The 16,595-nt window shown below is 32.4% G+C and overlaps 1 protein-coding gene across 2 annotated transcripts in view; it reads right to left on the bottom strand.

The window, feature by feature from the left end:
- The window catches only part of LOC123693603 (ATP-binding cassette sub-family G member 1), a 39,016-nt gene extending 22,628 nt beyond the window's left edge, over positions 1–16,388 (bottom strand). The window contains exon 1 of one of the 2 annotated variants that reach the window (XM_045638778.1): positions 16,179–16,388. The gene's annotated coding sequence lies outside the window, so the exon portion shown is untranslated. Of the gene's footprint in view, positions 1–15,596; positions 15,615–16,178 lie in introns of those variants that run through there. The other variant, XM_045638780.1, reaches the window with a different exon arrangement.
- Positions 16,389–16,595: the final 207 nt, after the last annotated feature.

Below are 16,595 nucleotides of genomic sequence, written 5' to 3'. Positions count from 1 at the left end.
ATAAAATTGACACCATCAAGGTAAACCTTGTTATTTGTTGTTAAATAAAAACATTGTATTGTCATAGAAGTCTAAAGTCCTACTTTGTTAAATACTCGATGCATATGATATGTACAATGTAGTATGCATACACACAAATACATAAGTGTCTGTCCCATCACCCATGCAATTGAGGTGAACCCTAAGGTGAACCTATTGTCATAATTCAAGTGTAATTCAGTGGATTCGACGATCACTAGAACCCCTTGTGGCTATTATATCAAGCTTTACAAACGAGTATATGTCAAGTATAGTTATGTGATATATTATGAGGATCACGGACGACCTAGCAACTAAGATATCTTTACTAACCTTACAATTATTGTGTTAATTTGTCTTTCTTTCATGTCCAGGCGGAACTATTTTCTAATATGATGTTTGTGTCTAATGATTGGTGGTCTAGAGAGTGAAATAGACTACATTTTTTTACCGGGAGGAAAAATCTCATTGCTATGAGAATTTCCTTTGAATACGCGAGCGGTATGATAGTACTTCTTCAAGATTCACATAGTACCCCAGGGCACGGATTTTTGATCACGGATAACTCTCTCGTCACTTATGACAATTAGTTATATCAATAGCTACAGTTTTGTCCCTGATATACAAAGGATCTAATTGAAAAGATTAAGGATAGTGAATTATAGATTCTTGAGCATGCCGTATAAGACGTGTGACTTGATAAGCAGATGAAGCATATAAAATAGCATGCATATTAGGAAGCTGCCGGTTTTCCTTATTGTTTGTTAAAGGTTATTGTGGCAAATGTTTTAATATACACGTAACAATTAGAAATACAGTCAGAATGCGAAACATTTGTCCAGGTAATCAAAGCACTGATTCTGATAACATTTATCTAAAATACTTTTATCTTTATTAAGATTTATGCGTAGGTACTTAAAATAAAATTCAACTGAATTTATAATCAATTGTAGTTTTTATTTAATTATGGCTGTGACTAAAAAAATAGAAGATCTTTTCAAAGATGTTTGACTAGCAAACGTATTGAAGAGTAAATATTGTTGATATTATCAGTGGCGGTACGTTCATACAAGCCGAAAAGCCCGGCTTGCCTAAGGAATTCGCTACGAGACAGGAAAATACCCAAATTCACTTTTGAAAATTCGCGCGCAACGAGCAATTCAAAATTTGCTCCGAAATTCAATGAAAACTCACCAACAAACAATGTCGAATTCGAGTCAAACTTTTTAATTTCATCCTTCTTGCTATTCAAATAAAGTCGTACTTTGTATAAACAGTGCGGTGTCCTTCTTGAGTGACATATAGTTCTCTCGCTTGCACTCGTGGGCTTTTACCGGGCTTTGCGCTTATCTCTTCTAACGTATGAAATTTCGTTGAAGTAGCTACATACCTATCTATAGAATTCTATAGCAATTTATATGGCCAACAAAGCCGGGCTTTAACAGTGTGAAGATAGTTACGATTGCGCGTCGCGCGAACGAACGTCGTGAATATTATCCCACCAAAAACATAAATGTAAAAATTGGAGCCGAGTTCAATCGTTGACTTAATTTGCCAAAAAAGAAATGAGATCTAATTAATGTGTGCCAAGTTCTGCAGACAGTCCAGAAATTTATTTACAAAGATGTATTAAGTTCTTAGGTTGACTGAAAACTCAATTGTTTTATTTTCCCTTAGAGAACAATGTTTATTCCAAAATATAACTTTTTAAATTTGAATAATATAATTATTTTCACAAAGCAAACAACTAATGACCTATTGAACCCCATAATTTGATGAGGCTAGTTTTACATACTGTTTATATTTTGTGAGGTTCTAAAAACTAGCCTCATTATTTTATGGGGTTCAATAGGTCATTAGTTGTTTGCTTTGTGAAAATAATTATATTATTCAAATTTAAAAAGTTATATTTTGGAATAAACATTGTTCTCTAAGGGAAAATAAAACAATTGAGTTTTCAGTCAACCTAAGAACTTAATACATCTTTGTAAATAAATTTCTGGACTGTCTGCAGAACTTGGCACACATTAATTAGATCTCATTTCTTTTTTGGCAAATTAAGTCAACGATTGAACTCGGCTCCAATTTTTACATTTATATTTTTGGTGGGATATCATTACTTTTTGTACAGAAAATTACTCTGCAAATTTGATTTACTTTATGAATATAATACTTTTTATATGTGATTTTTTTTATTTTTTCTTGCGGTTTCTCTGTATGGTTTGTTTAGTATTATTTTATATATTTTCTTATATTTTATGAATATCAGCGCACATTGCCCCGTCATTATATGCAATTTTTTAAACTCGTTGTCTGTTTAAAAGATTACTTACATGATTTTCTAAACATCCAGCGTAAATTTGTACACACACTATTACCAAGATGCAAAGATCGTTGTAGAAGAATCGTCGCCTTACTCCATGACGTTACGGTATTGCCATGACGCGATCTTAAAATTTTACTCTAAACGCGCCTAAAGATGTTTCACTCATATTAATATTACGCAAATTAAATCATTTCGACCTTCGACGAAGCCTTCTTCCATTACACCATTTATGGTAATTATTTTTGCATGCTTGTATTGGCTGAACATGTTTGTGCTTTATTAATATAATTGTATCACCATTCACCATTGAATACCATGTTTAAAGTAAAATAAAGATTTTATTTATTTATTTATTTATTTACACTGAAATTAAAACTAAACTAAACAGTAAACACTCATAAATAAAGAATAAATAAATGTGAATATGTAAAATTATATATTATTTTTAACTGTATGAGCAATATTTTTATTACAATTTTATTTTATTTTACGTTTAATAACAGTTTTGAATAAAGAAATCATGCAATCGAAGTAATCCGCCCTAGCGATACTAGCGCGAGTGAGTGTGATGTCAGAGGCGCTTCGAATCTACAGATGTTTCGTCCTAAAATATGGAAACTTCAATAATCTATATCTCAGTCATTTATTGATGGATTTCAAAATTTTTTTCGGCCACTGATTAGTTTTGATCTATTTTTTAAGACTAGTAAGGTGAATATACTATTTTCTATTTTTTTAAACTTTTCCATTTTTCCATACAAACAAAATTAATGTCATTGAAAAAAAAATTAAATACAGATAAATTCAGTATTTTCTGATTTTTTCCTTTGTACACTCACTAGTACCTAGCTGATTACAAAATTTGAACTTTCTAGGTCATCTGGAAGTGGGTTAGGTTTTGTATATGTCTATAAGTCAGTCAGTCTTAAAAATTGCGATTTTTGGATATTAATATCTACGCAACTGTTTAATCTGTATTTATGAAATTTAAGGTTCTTGTTTATCTTGAGGTCCTCTTGATATGTACCAAATTTGGTTTATTTAACTTAAATAGTTTTCGAGTTATAAGGGGGTGAAAAGTGGCTCGAAATGGTTCGTGTAAATATACACACGGCAGCTGCTCGCCAGTTCTCTTCGCTTGAACTCGGCTTGACACGCTGCCGCGTGTCTAGATTGTTTAGCGCGTGATTATACCGGTGTAATTTAGGTTAAGTTTTTCGAATTTTGTGATAAAATAAGTGTCGCGACACAGATTGTATTGTAAATTGTGATGGTTTGCTTTGTGCTCAGCGGGGAAAGGTAAAATCATTAAACTTTACTGTAAAACAACGATTAATTTCTTCATCAAAACCAACTCCCGATTTGTGCAGTAAGTACCTAACATAAACCAAATTTTAATTGTAATGTTTACGAATTAATCGATTTCATGAATGAGAATTGGTTAGAAGAAGCCTTCTGATGAAACTTGCACATATTTTGGTATTTACGATTCTTGCTAGTTGTTCTTCCACGGAGCGTGCTTTCTCAGCGTTAAATCGAATTCATAGGTAGGTAGGTACGTACCTATTTAAGAAATACACAAGGCCAAGAACGCAAAAACATTAAAACAATCACCTAAGTAGGTACCTACTTCTATTCTGATGTTATAAAATATTTCCTTCAGAAAGATCGGCGTTTTGAATTAGAATATAAATGATCTGTACAATTTTATAATATGTACGGTATAATGTCATACAGTTTTATATAATTTATAGATATAGATTTTAAAATGATTGTAATGGTAAACGTTTGACTCAACTGTTTGCGGGCGCGCGTGAAGATTTAGAAGATTTGATTCGGTATGTTCACATTTTTTATAAGTTTTATAACGAACATAGGTACCTACTTAGTAACACAGTGTATACCTAATTCTAGAAAAGGGTACCCAGCAAACACTTCGAAAAATTTGGGCTTGCCCAGTCCTTACACCCTAGGCACGCCACTGGATATTATGGAGTTGGTTAAAGGACCAGAAATCAAACTTCTACAAATTCGGATTCGAACTTCTGACAATGATCATGCCCAAACTCTACTCACTGAACACTGAATGATAATATAATGTTTATCGGTCAAAGTCTCAAGATAACTGTTCGTAGATAATAGCATTATCACAAAGCAACATTGTTTCTATACAATATATACTGATTTCGTGATAACGTAATTCGCCAAGATTATTAAGGGCAATTTTGATAATCAAAAATAGCTACTTGTGCTGTGTGATATTTCATAAGTCTCAGTAAATAAAGTCGTATTTTATTTGCATCAGCTGATCGATAGGTGCGTCACCAATAAATTGTGTCGTAAGGGAGTTATCAATAGTTCAATGTCACGGAGGTATATGGACAAGGCTGCACTCGATGTTTTCAAAATGTGTGGGTAAGCAACTAAAAGCGCAGTCTGGCTAAGATGGGTAAACATTTAGTGGCATTCTACCAGCTCTATGATTCGCTTGCATGGAATGAATTTGTTGGACAATTCATTAAGCTAAGAGAAACAGCATTCGGAAGTTAAGGTATCAAGCTGCCGCCACCGCTGCTAAGCTTAGTTCAGCTGCATATGCAGTTCGAAGAATAAGGCATCTCACCTATGTAGACACGGCTAGATTGGTTTATTTTAGCTACTTTCATAGCATTATGTCCTATGGAATTCTGCTATGGGGCAGGGCTGCCGATATTGAAACTATATTTATATTACAGAAAAGAGCCATACGCTCTATATATAATTTACGTGCTAGGGACTCACTAAGAGATCTCTTTAAGAATACTGGTATCCTCACTGTACCATCACAGTATATATTTAATAATATTTTATATGTACACAAAAACGCAGACTTACACACAAGAGTAGGAGATAGACACTGTTATGGCACAAGGAACAGAAATAAAATTGAAATGCCATTTTACCGGTTAGCTAAAGTTAAAAATTCATTTATGGGTCAAGGTATACTTTTTTACAACAAAATTCCTCATAGTATTAAAGAGTTTAGTAGTGCTAAATTTAAGAATTATGTAAAAAACGTCTTAGTTCAGAGAGCCTATTACAGCATTAAGCAATATATGGAAGATAAAAACCCATGGAGGGTTGTCGGGTGAGAACCGCAGGACAGTTCTTTGGCATATTATGATAATATATACGTACAGTTACTTACATATTTTGTAAAATTAAATTGTAATACTGAAATGATTTAAAAGAGCAACTATGGAGTTTCTTGCCGATTCTTCTCCATAGATACTGCTTTCCGAATCGGTGGTAAATGATAAAAATATGTATTGACGTTTCAAAAGTGCTTCTCGAAGAAGTCTAATTGAATAAATAAATGTTTGAGTTTGAGTTTTTTGAGTTTCAAGTCTGACAACTTGTTGGCCACCAACCAAATAGTTACGAAATACAGGACGTAAGGAAGGATCTAGTTTAAATTAGTGGCAGATATAAGCTGCCATTTTGCTCCAGAGCGTAAAACTTGAATTTCTACACATACTTCATAGGTAGTTTAAAGGATATAAGAAATGGAGCGTGGGAACAGCAAAACGTGTTTTTAAATGTTAATTTTTGTTTGATTTGAAACGTTATATCAGAGACATTGTCAATCGAACAGACCTTTCTCTCGCCTATTGCTGTAGATTATGAGTCAGCCTGGTTATTTACATAACAGGCTCCCTTGTCCGCACGTTTTCAACACATATTTCTGCAGACACTCATGATTTGCCTGTGTTTGCTCAAAAGGTTTTGGAATTAGGACCATAAATTTATTGGTTGAGAGACGAGTTTTCAACAAAAAAAACCAACGCTTGTGTCCACAACTTTTCCTTTGCAGAATTTTGAAGTATTGCAGATCCTATAACCTAAAATTAATATGCTTTGGGATAAAGAATCACAAATTAACTACGGCTTAGTTTAGTTTTGAATAATAAGTCTTTAACACAACCAGGGAATACAACGTCGTTTAAAGATTTTTAACTCTATTCTTTCCAGACAAAGGCTCAAAATGGATCCTTTCGAAATTGTTTTAGCTAAAACAGTTGGCGTTGTTGAGTGATAAATGACGTCTTTAGGAATAACCTTTTGCTCTTAAAGATACAAACATAAAAGATGTACTTCAAGAGACGTGGAGTAAACGAATAAAGGTATTAAGTTACTGTATAAAGATGACTGTTTTATTACTTTGTGTAAGTCTCCTACGTATAGAATTTTTTTTGTGAATGTGAAGCAAATTAAGAAAAAGTAAAAGTATTCGTCTATAGGTCGCTTAAAAAGCCGAAAGGATATGCAATATGGCTTCTGTAGCTACTTTAAACTAATAGTTACATTATATTTTAAACTTTGAGATTGGTAACTAAGATAATAAAGGTAGGTAGTATTATATATACAACGGCTTTGTTCTAACAACGTGCACTATAGCCCTTCACCAAGGTGAATGTACTTTGTGAATTTTACATCGCTCTGCAGTTTACAGTGCATCGTGCGTGTAGTGTGCACCTAGATGCTCTGCGTTCTTTATATAAATATAGACGTAATACGTTCCATAAAACTGCCTCTTTTTAAAGTTTTTGATAATCGTTTAAAAGCCAATCTAAAAACAATTCCAACAAATAGTTTCTAAAATGAAATATGTATTGAAATAATCATAAACATTTTAAAGTATGTGTATCTTATGAGATGCCAAGAATATTTTACACGTACGATCAAAGTCATTTAACTTTTACGGTTATTACGCTATTTCTCCTACCCAATGTTTCATATTGTATTTGCGTTATTTATCACCTTCTTCTTTTACTTCAATAGCGTGACAAACTTTTACTGTCGTAAAATGTACCAACTCGTTGGTCTTAAAATGGGTACCTATATAAAATTTTTCATTCAAATGACATAATAGTACCAAGGACAAACGTAACGATACCGACACGTTATTTTTCCCTTATATTACGATAATAGAGTAAAATCGCAGGGCTCCCAGCGCCAGGCGTCTGTTAAGCAATATGACCCACGAAAAGTGTATGTTAAGTAGGTACTGACATCATATTTTTATATACTGTATATTCTAAAACATAATATGTGAAAACTGAAAATCAAAATACGTGAAGTAAGTACTGTTTTTATGAACCTTGATCACCTGATATCTGGAAATTGGCCCATTGACCAAGTAAGCGGGTATGCGTACGATGATCTACACTAATATTATAAAGAGGAAAACTTTGTTTGATTGTAATGAATAGGCTCATAAACTACTGGACCGATTTTAAAAATTCTTTCACCATTCGAAAGCTACATTATCTACGAGTAATATAGGCTAGGTTTTATCCAGGAAATCCCACGGGAACGGGAACTATGCGGTTTACTATGTTTTTCTTTGAAAACGCGGGCGAAGCCGCAGGCGGAAAGCTAGTAGTACATAAAAACACTACCCAATCGTCCACATTTCATCCGTCAGAAAGTAGGTGAGGTCTGGCGGCCCTGGGATCGTGTACTATAAGTGATAACTAATTGATTAAACAAAACACACATGTTATTAAAACACCTTTACCATAACAATGGTTTAATGAATATCATTGTCATCTCTATTGTTGTTAAGTTTATTGTATTTGCATAGCAACAGCTTGTGAATTAAAATTAAGAAAATGTTTTGGCTTAAAATAAATTACGGACAATTTGTGTTTTCAACCGATAAGTATTAACTTTTATTTGGTTTATATTCAACGTCTGGAAACCCCGTAGGTACCTAATTGAAAAAATCTTATCCTATTTTGTTGTTACGTTGACATTCACAAACTTCTGAACGCATTTGGTTGAATTATGATTTATGGAACTTTGGCAAAATAATTTTGCTTTTTGTTTAGACAACACGAACAATTTTCTATACAATATACCTATATGTAACATGTATTTGTAGTATGTATTACACAAGAATGAAAAAAAAATAGGTTAAAAACGTTTTATTGGAACAAAAACATTGAGATTTCCGTTATTTTTGCTGATAACAATGAACTGACGTCCTGAATCATTCACAAATCATGAACAAACAATTACATGTACCGTAAATGTACTAATGATTCATATTTTCGCATACAAATGCTAATTAATATGACGTTTATAAGGTTTTTTTATTCAAATATTTTTATTTCGACGTTAGATGGACATAAAACATTTGATCCGTTTAAACGTATCTACTGGAAAAAGATATTTCTGAGCACTGAAGACGCAATTTTATTTAGAGCAAACGGTTCATTTTCACGTAAGGAAGTAAGATAGCATCGTCTTTTCACAACCTTGGCTTATAAATTGAAACAGCGCCGAAACATGCATTTTCTAACAAAAATATTTGTATTATAAGAGCTTGTTATTTTTACGAAGTTCTTTTCACACTTTTACTACAGTTTTTATCGTAGGAAGCAACGTAAAAAGTTGAGAATTTAATTATACTGCCATTCTGGATTTTTTTTTCTATTATAGGTAGGTTTTCTATTGTAGGTACCTAGTTGAAATTAACCGTTGATTTTTTGTTAGCCTAAAAATAGACATTCAATTAATTCTTACTAGTGGTCCGCCCCGGCTTCACCCGTGGTACATATTTCGGAATAAAAGTTAGCCTATATCCTTTCTCGGGTATCAAAATATCTCCATACCAAATTTCGCTACTTTTTATCCCGGGAAAATGACGCAATCCCGGAAATCCCACGAGAACGGGAACTATGCGGGTTTTTCTTTGGCGGGCGGAAACCTAGTAATTAGGCCATATTTTAATTAATTTTATCCCGTGAACCCGGACAAAACCGGGACAAAGCCATTATTAAAAATTAAGGTGACATTCATATCTCACAAATTATCTAAACAATTGATATGTAGATTCCTCTGTTTCTGTTAAATGTTTATGTTTTCAATGTCAGACCGTCAGCAAAAACACAGGTAAGTATGCTAACATAATGTTGTTTTATCTCTTTATAATGTATGTTCTGGGAAATATTAAATAGGGTAAAATAATAATGAATAAAAATACAGCCTTTTGTAGCATCTCGCTTTTTTATCACTACATATAAAACAAAGTACAAACAAAGTTTTAAAAAGGTAGATACATTTTAATATATAATTTATTAGGTTTTAGATAAAGCAGGCGAAGCCGCAGGCGGAAAGCTAGTATGAGATATTATCTATACTAATATTATAAATCTGAAGAGTTTGTTTGTTTGTTTGAACGCGCTAATCTCAGGAACTACTGGTCTGGAGCAATGCGGGTGAAACCGCGAGGAACAGCTAGTTTACAAATACACATTAATAGAATAACTATTTACATTTCAGTATAAAATTAAAAATACTCATTTAAACATTTCAAATATATTTTCATAATTTATCATATTAATTTAATAATTTTAAAAGCTCAACCTTCAAGAAACTTTTAAGCCGCTTAGAAGTTACCTCGCTGAAAAGTACGCTCTTCAGTTGACTTTGTGATAACTATTCATAATAATTGAAAAGCATTTAATACGATAACATTTTGGTAATATTTCACATTATATAATTCTTATATTTTCTTATGCACTGTATTATAATGTAAAATTAATATAAAATAAATTATTACATTGGGTAAATCTATAGTAGCAAAAGAGTATGTTTGCTTGCTACACGTTAATCTCAGGAACCACTGGTCTGATTTGAAAAATTAAGGCGTTACTCTCTCACGCGTCCTACTATAAAATACAGATTTAGTTACGCGCGAATAACGTGCGTAGGACGTGCGAAGGTGTAATAGCCCATGTATCGTAAAGGCTATAATATAATCATCACCCTAAGATCAATAGGAGCGGAGTAATACTGGTAAAACTGCGGGAACAGATAGTATATTTTATATTTAGCACCATAAAAATAGTACCATCATGCGGAATACATAAAATCTGGGAATCCATGGAAAATCGAATACATTAAAAGTAGGACTCGAATAAAAGTTATATAAAAAGCGTTCAAATGCTTTTTAGGTTAAGAGTCGCGATAAAGTAGGTCAATTTTATTGGGACATAATATTAAAGTAGGCGTGAGTACTGTAGGCATTCTGTATTTAATTACCTAGAGGAATTCCTGTCAATTATTATATACCTACATACAATATTTATATCTTAGGCAGATGCAATACACAACTGCTTCAGATTATGGTGACTAAAAACTAAGGAAATTATTCAATGCATAGTGTATATGACAAACTGCATGTATAGATTACTAGCTTCATACATAAATCGACCGTATTTCATTTTACTCTTTGGATATCGAACCGGTGTTCTCGTAATTACCAAAACCAACGATTTGAATTATAATGTCTGTCACATTTTCATGCTTAGTCTGGTGAACTAATTCATTCAATGTGTTTTCCAATAATGAACAATTTATTTTCTACTGTCCAATCTTTGTATTAACATGGACAGCAGAAGAAAGAAAGAAGAAAGAAAAAAAAGCTTTATTGCCACAAAAACTTAGATTAACTTAACTTAAAAATTATAATATATAATATTAGGCAATCGGAACAGACTCAGCCATGCTGTGGGCTAGCACCCGAACAGCGCTGATTTTCAGTCTGCCCGCGTATTTTCCGAGGTCCTACATTTATATAAATACTAATAATAAAATTACATCTATAACTGTTCCTATCACTAAAAGTAAAAATTTATAAATACGTCCGCATATTGTGTACATAATTATAATATATGCATATACCTAAATACTATAAAATAAACAATATTATTATACTTAACTACATAAATATTTAAATAATTCGGATAGATAAGTGGGTATTTATATTATTTATGAATGAGAATATATAATATATGTATTGTAATATGTATATGGATGGGAATATTTGTAATCAACAATTTTTCTACCTGCGTCATGATTCTGCTGTCTGTTTGTTCAAGAGTATCCTTTTGTATTTATACTTGAATGAAACATAAGACATACTAAGCTTTAAGGGTGGTGGAAGGTCGTTCCAGATCTTTGAAGCAGAATACTTGAATCCACCCTTAAAACCTGATGTGTGGTGTTTCGGTATGATTAAGGCATTGTTGCTTTATTGCAGCAATTGATTTATGGCAAAGTCCATCCGATAATACCGGCAATATTATTCGCTGATAGTAGCTTTCCATTGGGAAAAGCATAAAATATTCCACGCTATTAACTTTCTCCGTAATAATCTACCAAAAAACACATTTTTCCCTAATATATCTATCAGACTCTAATTTACCGCTTCATTTACGTAAATAAATTCAAATGAACCAAAAAAAGCAATTACGAATTTCTCTTTTTCAGAAGTACTTATAGTTTGACGTATTCAAACTGATTCGCTGTTATCATGTAGGTATTTTATACGTATACATGTTATCTATTAGTTTTAGTTAATTAGTAATTAATCGGATACCAAATAAATCATGTAGGTTTGATAATGACTTTGAAATTTTTCAATAATCCAAACGTTATCTACGATAATAAATAATATATCCCGGAGATATAAATTTGTTCAAGTTTTACCCAATGAAGGCTTTGGGTGCATTGGAGTAATTTATTACTTTTCATATCCTTTTAAATAGGTAAGTATGTCATAACTCATAACGCATGAACAAATAAATTAAATAAGTGCGCCCATAAATACACGTTTATCAAATCGTATGACAAAATATTAGTTTGTTTGTTGCATAATCTCAACGGTAGACCAAGTTTTGATAGGACTCTTGCTTCAATTTAAGAACAAATTAGGATTCTACCGATACCGTCTACGTTCCTAATTTATTTCAAATGCTTAAAGTAGGATAGAGATAATGCAATTACAAAGTAATCGTTGAGACAAAGCAATTGGTACTTATTTAGATATCCACGATACATAATAATAATAATATATACCTAGGTATGTAGATTGTCTTGGATTGTAGACCTTAATTAAAACATAGAAAAATGCCTCTTACGCAATAATATTGACTAAGAATCCAGTTAATGTTAGCAAATCTCTTCCGTAAATAAATGGATAATCCTTGTGACTCACAATATCGGTTTGCAACTTGAAAAATGTGATATTATGTGATGCATTATGCCGCGTTTACACATTCGTGCGAATAGCAAGCCGAATGTCGAACACGATTGTGTACACGCTGAAAAAATATATTTGTTATTCGCTTCGCTGGCTATTCGCGCGAATGTGTAAATAGTACTCTAGTCTCGGAGCTATTGTACTAAGAACGTTTAGTGCTCTAGATCTATAGTAATGAGCTGGTTTTCCCCGAATAAAATTGTTGGTAGCTTGTCGATTTTTTATATAGCTTTTATCCAATGAAAATCAGACTTTATAAAATTAAATCGAAGTATTATTTAAATATTTTATTTCAACAGCGAACAAAATTGCGTTTACTTTTAAACAAACAAAAACTATAATCATTTTTTGCACTCGTAAAAATTTACACGAAAAGTAGAAAATGTCATCTATACTAATACAACATATAATAAAGCTGAAGAGTTTGCTTGTTTGTTTGTATGTTTGTTTGTTTGAACGCGCTAATCTCGGAACTACGGGTCCGATTTGAAAAAATTTTTCGGTGTTAGATAGCCCATATATCGAGGAAGGCTATAGGCTATATATCATCACGCCACAACCAACAGGAGCGGAGCCACGGGGGTGAAACCGCGCGGAGCAGCTAGTTTCTATATAATTAATTACTAGGTACATCGTTATTTTTTTAAGAAACAAAAGTATACATAAGCAATAAGCGTATACACGATCATATACTATAATAAGTAGGTATAGTTTTAAATTTTAATACATACAGAATAAAAAAATAAGATCCTTAAAATATTGGAATATTTATATTATTTATGTAAAATGCTTGAATAATGAGACTTGAACTTTGAACTTTCATATAAGTACTTAAAATATGTATTTATTCATACATTGACAAAAAATATACTTATTTACGTTTACCATAACCACATAAAACTATGTTTAAAGAATATAATAACTGATAATAACCAATTATTATTTTTGGTATTTGTACTTCAAACTTTTTTTTTTAATTTCGACAGACGACAACTCAAGATCGTATATAAAATATTCGTTTAGTTTTACCTATATTGTGCATTATAATATCAGCTAATATACAAGTTGTACTAAGTTGAGTACTAGATGGCGCCACGTAAAATGACTCTTTATCTATATGTACAAACTTATGTACTGGTATTTAATTGTTTATATAATACTAGCTTACCGCCCGCGGCTTCGCCCGCTTTCTCTAAAACTATTTGAAATTTAAACTATTCTATCTCTCAAGTTGGATCGAACTGCACATGGTGTGCGAATTTTATTATAATCGGTTATGTGGTTTAGGAGTCCATTGAAGACAAACATTGTGACACGAGATTTATATATATTAAAGATTTTCTTTCTCTACAATGTTAGCTAAAAACAAAATAATTAAACAGTAATGAAAGTAACTCGATACGCGAGGACGGGGCAGTTGACCGGAGCAAAACTCAAGCCTATATTTTGTTCTGATGAAAATTATACTCTTGGATGATAAAGCGTTGATTAAAATATAGAGATTTATCATTAGGTAGGTATATATACATAGTATAAAACAAAGTCGCTTTCTCTGTCCCTATGTCCCTTTGAATGCTTAAATCTTTTAAACTACCTACGCAACGGATTTTAATTACCTAGGTTTTTTTTAGATAGTGTTTCAACTTTCAAGAGAAAGGTTTTAGTATATAATTTATTAGGTTTTTGTTTTTGACAAAGCGGGCGATGCTGCGGGCGGAAAGCTAGGTAGTTAGGTATATATTATATATACCTAAATTAAATTAAAATAAAACGACAATTTGTATCCTACGTTATTTGTTTACAGGATAGGTACTCAAACAAACTTAAACCGCGAAAGAAGCAAAGAAATGCATAACTATTATTAATTTATATTATCTATTAAAATATCAAAATAAAAATATTATTTAAATGTCAAAATAAAGATGTTATCAGATAAACAATATACCTAGGTAGGTTGACTTGTACCTAAAAGCGCAAAGAGGGGAATTTTCACGCACAATTTTTTTCGATACAGATGCGCCACGGTTGATAGCGGATATTTTCGGAACTACATATTCGTAATATAGGTACTAAGAAATACGATATGTAATGAAAACTTTTATATTATTTTCTTTCAGTTTATGTAGTATATAGTAAGAGCGAATCTTGCTCTTAGGTACCTATAATGTCCAAAAAATGGAAATGGTATTTCCATCAATGGGCTCAGGGATGTCCCCGGAATCACAGACACAATAGAAAATCTATTGTGTCGTGGTCTCATTGGGCCGCTCGGTGGTCAAATACCTTATTTAAAAAATATAGGTAGGTATTTGACGTTTGATTGTATGTATATTTATAGCATTGACATGGTAGTTATAATTATCATCTAAAATCAAAATAGGTAGGTAATATGGTTTAAGAATTTAGATGATAATGCTAGGTATAATGTAACTTAATATATCTACCTAGGTAGGTACATGGCAAAAGGATTGATCCCTGAAACTAGGTAGGTCGATTTTCAAAATTGTAAACTTATCAAAAAAATCTACGCAATAAAATTTCGAATAACTATTGACGTCCAAAATAAATAAAAGCAAAGCACGTGGTTTAGGAGGTATTTAAATACCTATACATATTAGGTATGTTCGATAAAAAAACGACGTGTGGCACTCGGGGACTGCCGCGGCCCGCGGCGGTAAAGCTATTGCATGGCGCATGCTATGCCTTCAAGCCACACCCCCGCCCGTCGGAGTGGGGAGCGTGAGGTTTTTCGTTACGGAATTTCTCGATTCGGTCCCCGCGCTCAAGGCCCGCGATGAAAGCTATGGAACAGCTAATACTGATGACAATAATTTAAAAATAAAAACTACCTACCTATGTAGAACCTATCTATCATCGCGATCGTTGGAACATGTTAAAAAACTTCATTAATCATTACAATGCAAACCCCACAAGTAAAACAAGCATTTCTTAGAATATATCTCCATCGCATATTATAAAATCTGATCAGTTTTTGCAATGCCTTTATTACTAAGTCTTGGCTCGTATTGCCGAGGCAAAACCAGTTTCAGGCATATAAGTAAAATATTGTCAATCAAAATAGCATAAAAAGCACCTTCGGTAACCTTGTGAAGGTGAGGCATTTTCTTTTATTACTTTTTGGCGAATTAATTTACTTACGAATTTGAATGAAATGAAGTCGGTTAAAAAAGCTTCTATTTGGGGCAGTACTTAATCACACACATAGGTAATTATTGTCATTCTTATTGTTATGTAAATGATGCATTTTTACAAATAAAAATGTTATATAGCTGCAATAGGTAATTAGTGACACTTAGGTATTATCCGTAACCTAAAATTATGTACTGCTTGGTTGGTAGTTGGTACTGACTACTGATGCTTTTATAGGTTATTTCTTATTACATATTTCGATTTTATATCAAAATCAATATGTTTATAAAATTAGTGTATGTAAGTATCACTAGCTTTTAAACATTTTCTGTGAAAAATATGGAGACGAAAATATCCATGCGACAAAAAGTAGACTTCATTAAGTTTCGAATCCTTAATAATAACTAGAGTACATAGGTACGTAGGTATCTCAAAATAATTTTTTTTTCAGTTGTCTTACAGTAGATATAGGTAACAAACCAAGAACAAACCCTCTGTTAATTGTTTATTTAAAAGTGCACGCTCACAGATCTTTTCACTCCGCGAAAATGCTATAATATTTTTCCAACAAACTATAAATGGAACACTTACCTAAATGAAAATAAAATCCACAATTTACAGCAAATAAATCACTAGCACACTGCAAACACGAGAATAAGTACGTAACAGCACACTAGATACCAGATATTGGTTTATTTTTAAGAAATAAAACGTCTACTCCCTACTTACGCTAACGTATTACTGACTATAGAATACAAATGGAAATGTATAGTGTATACCATAATACAGTCACAGACTATACGTGTAGTACAGACAGACGAAAGTATCAACGAACTCGGCACGTCCACGGACAAAGGCGATAGATACCGAAGCTGCACAGCTGTTTTGTGTTTGTGAAAGACATTGCAAATCGATTGTCGATGAATAGTGACGTAATTAATACCTTTAACTTCATGTATCGTAAAGAAATACGTCTCAGATTCATACTCCTACATAAATGTAAAAGTA

This window comes from Colias croceus, chromosome 8 (genome assembly GCF_905220415.1).
Source record: "Colias croceus chromosome 8, ilColCroc2.1".
In the NCBI taxonomy this organism is placed as follows: Eukaryota; Metazoa; Arthropoda; class Insecta; order Lepidoptera; family Pieridae; genus Colias; species Colias croceus.
This window is presented reverse-complemented; position numbering and strand designations above follow the sequence as displayed.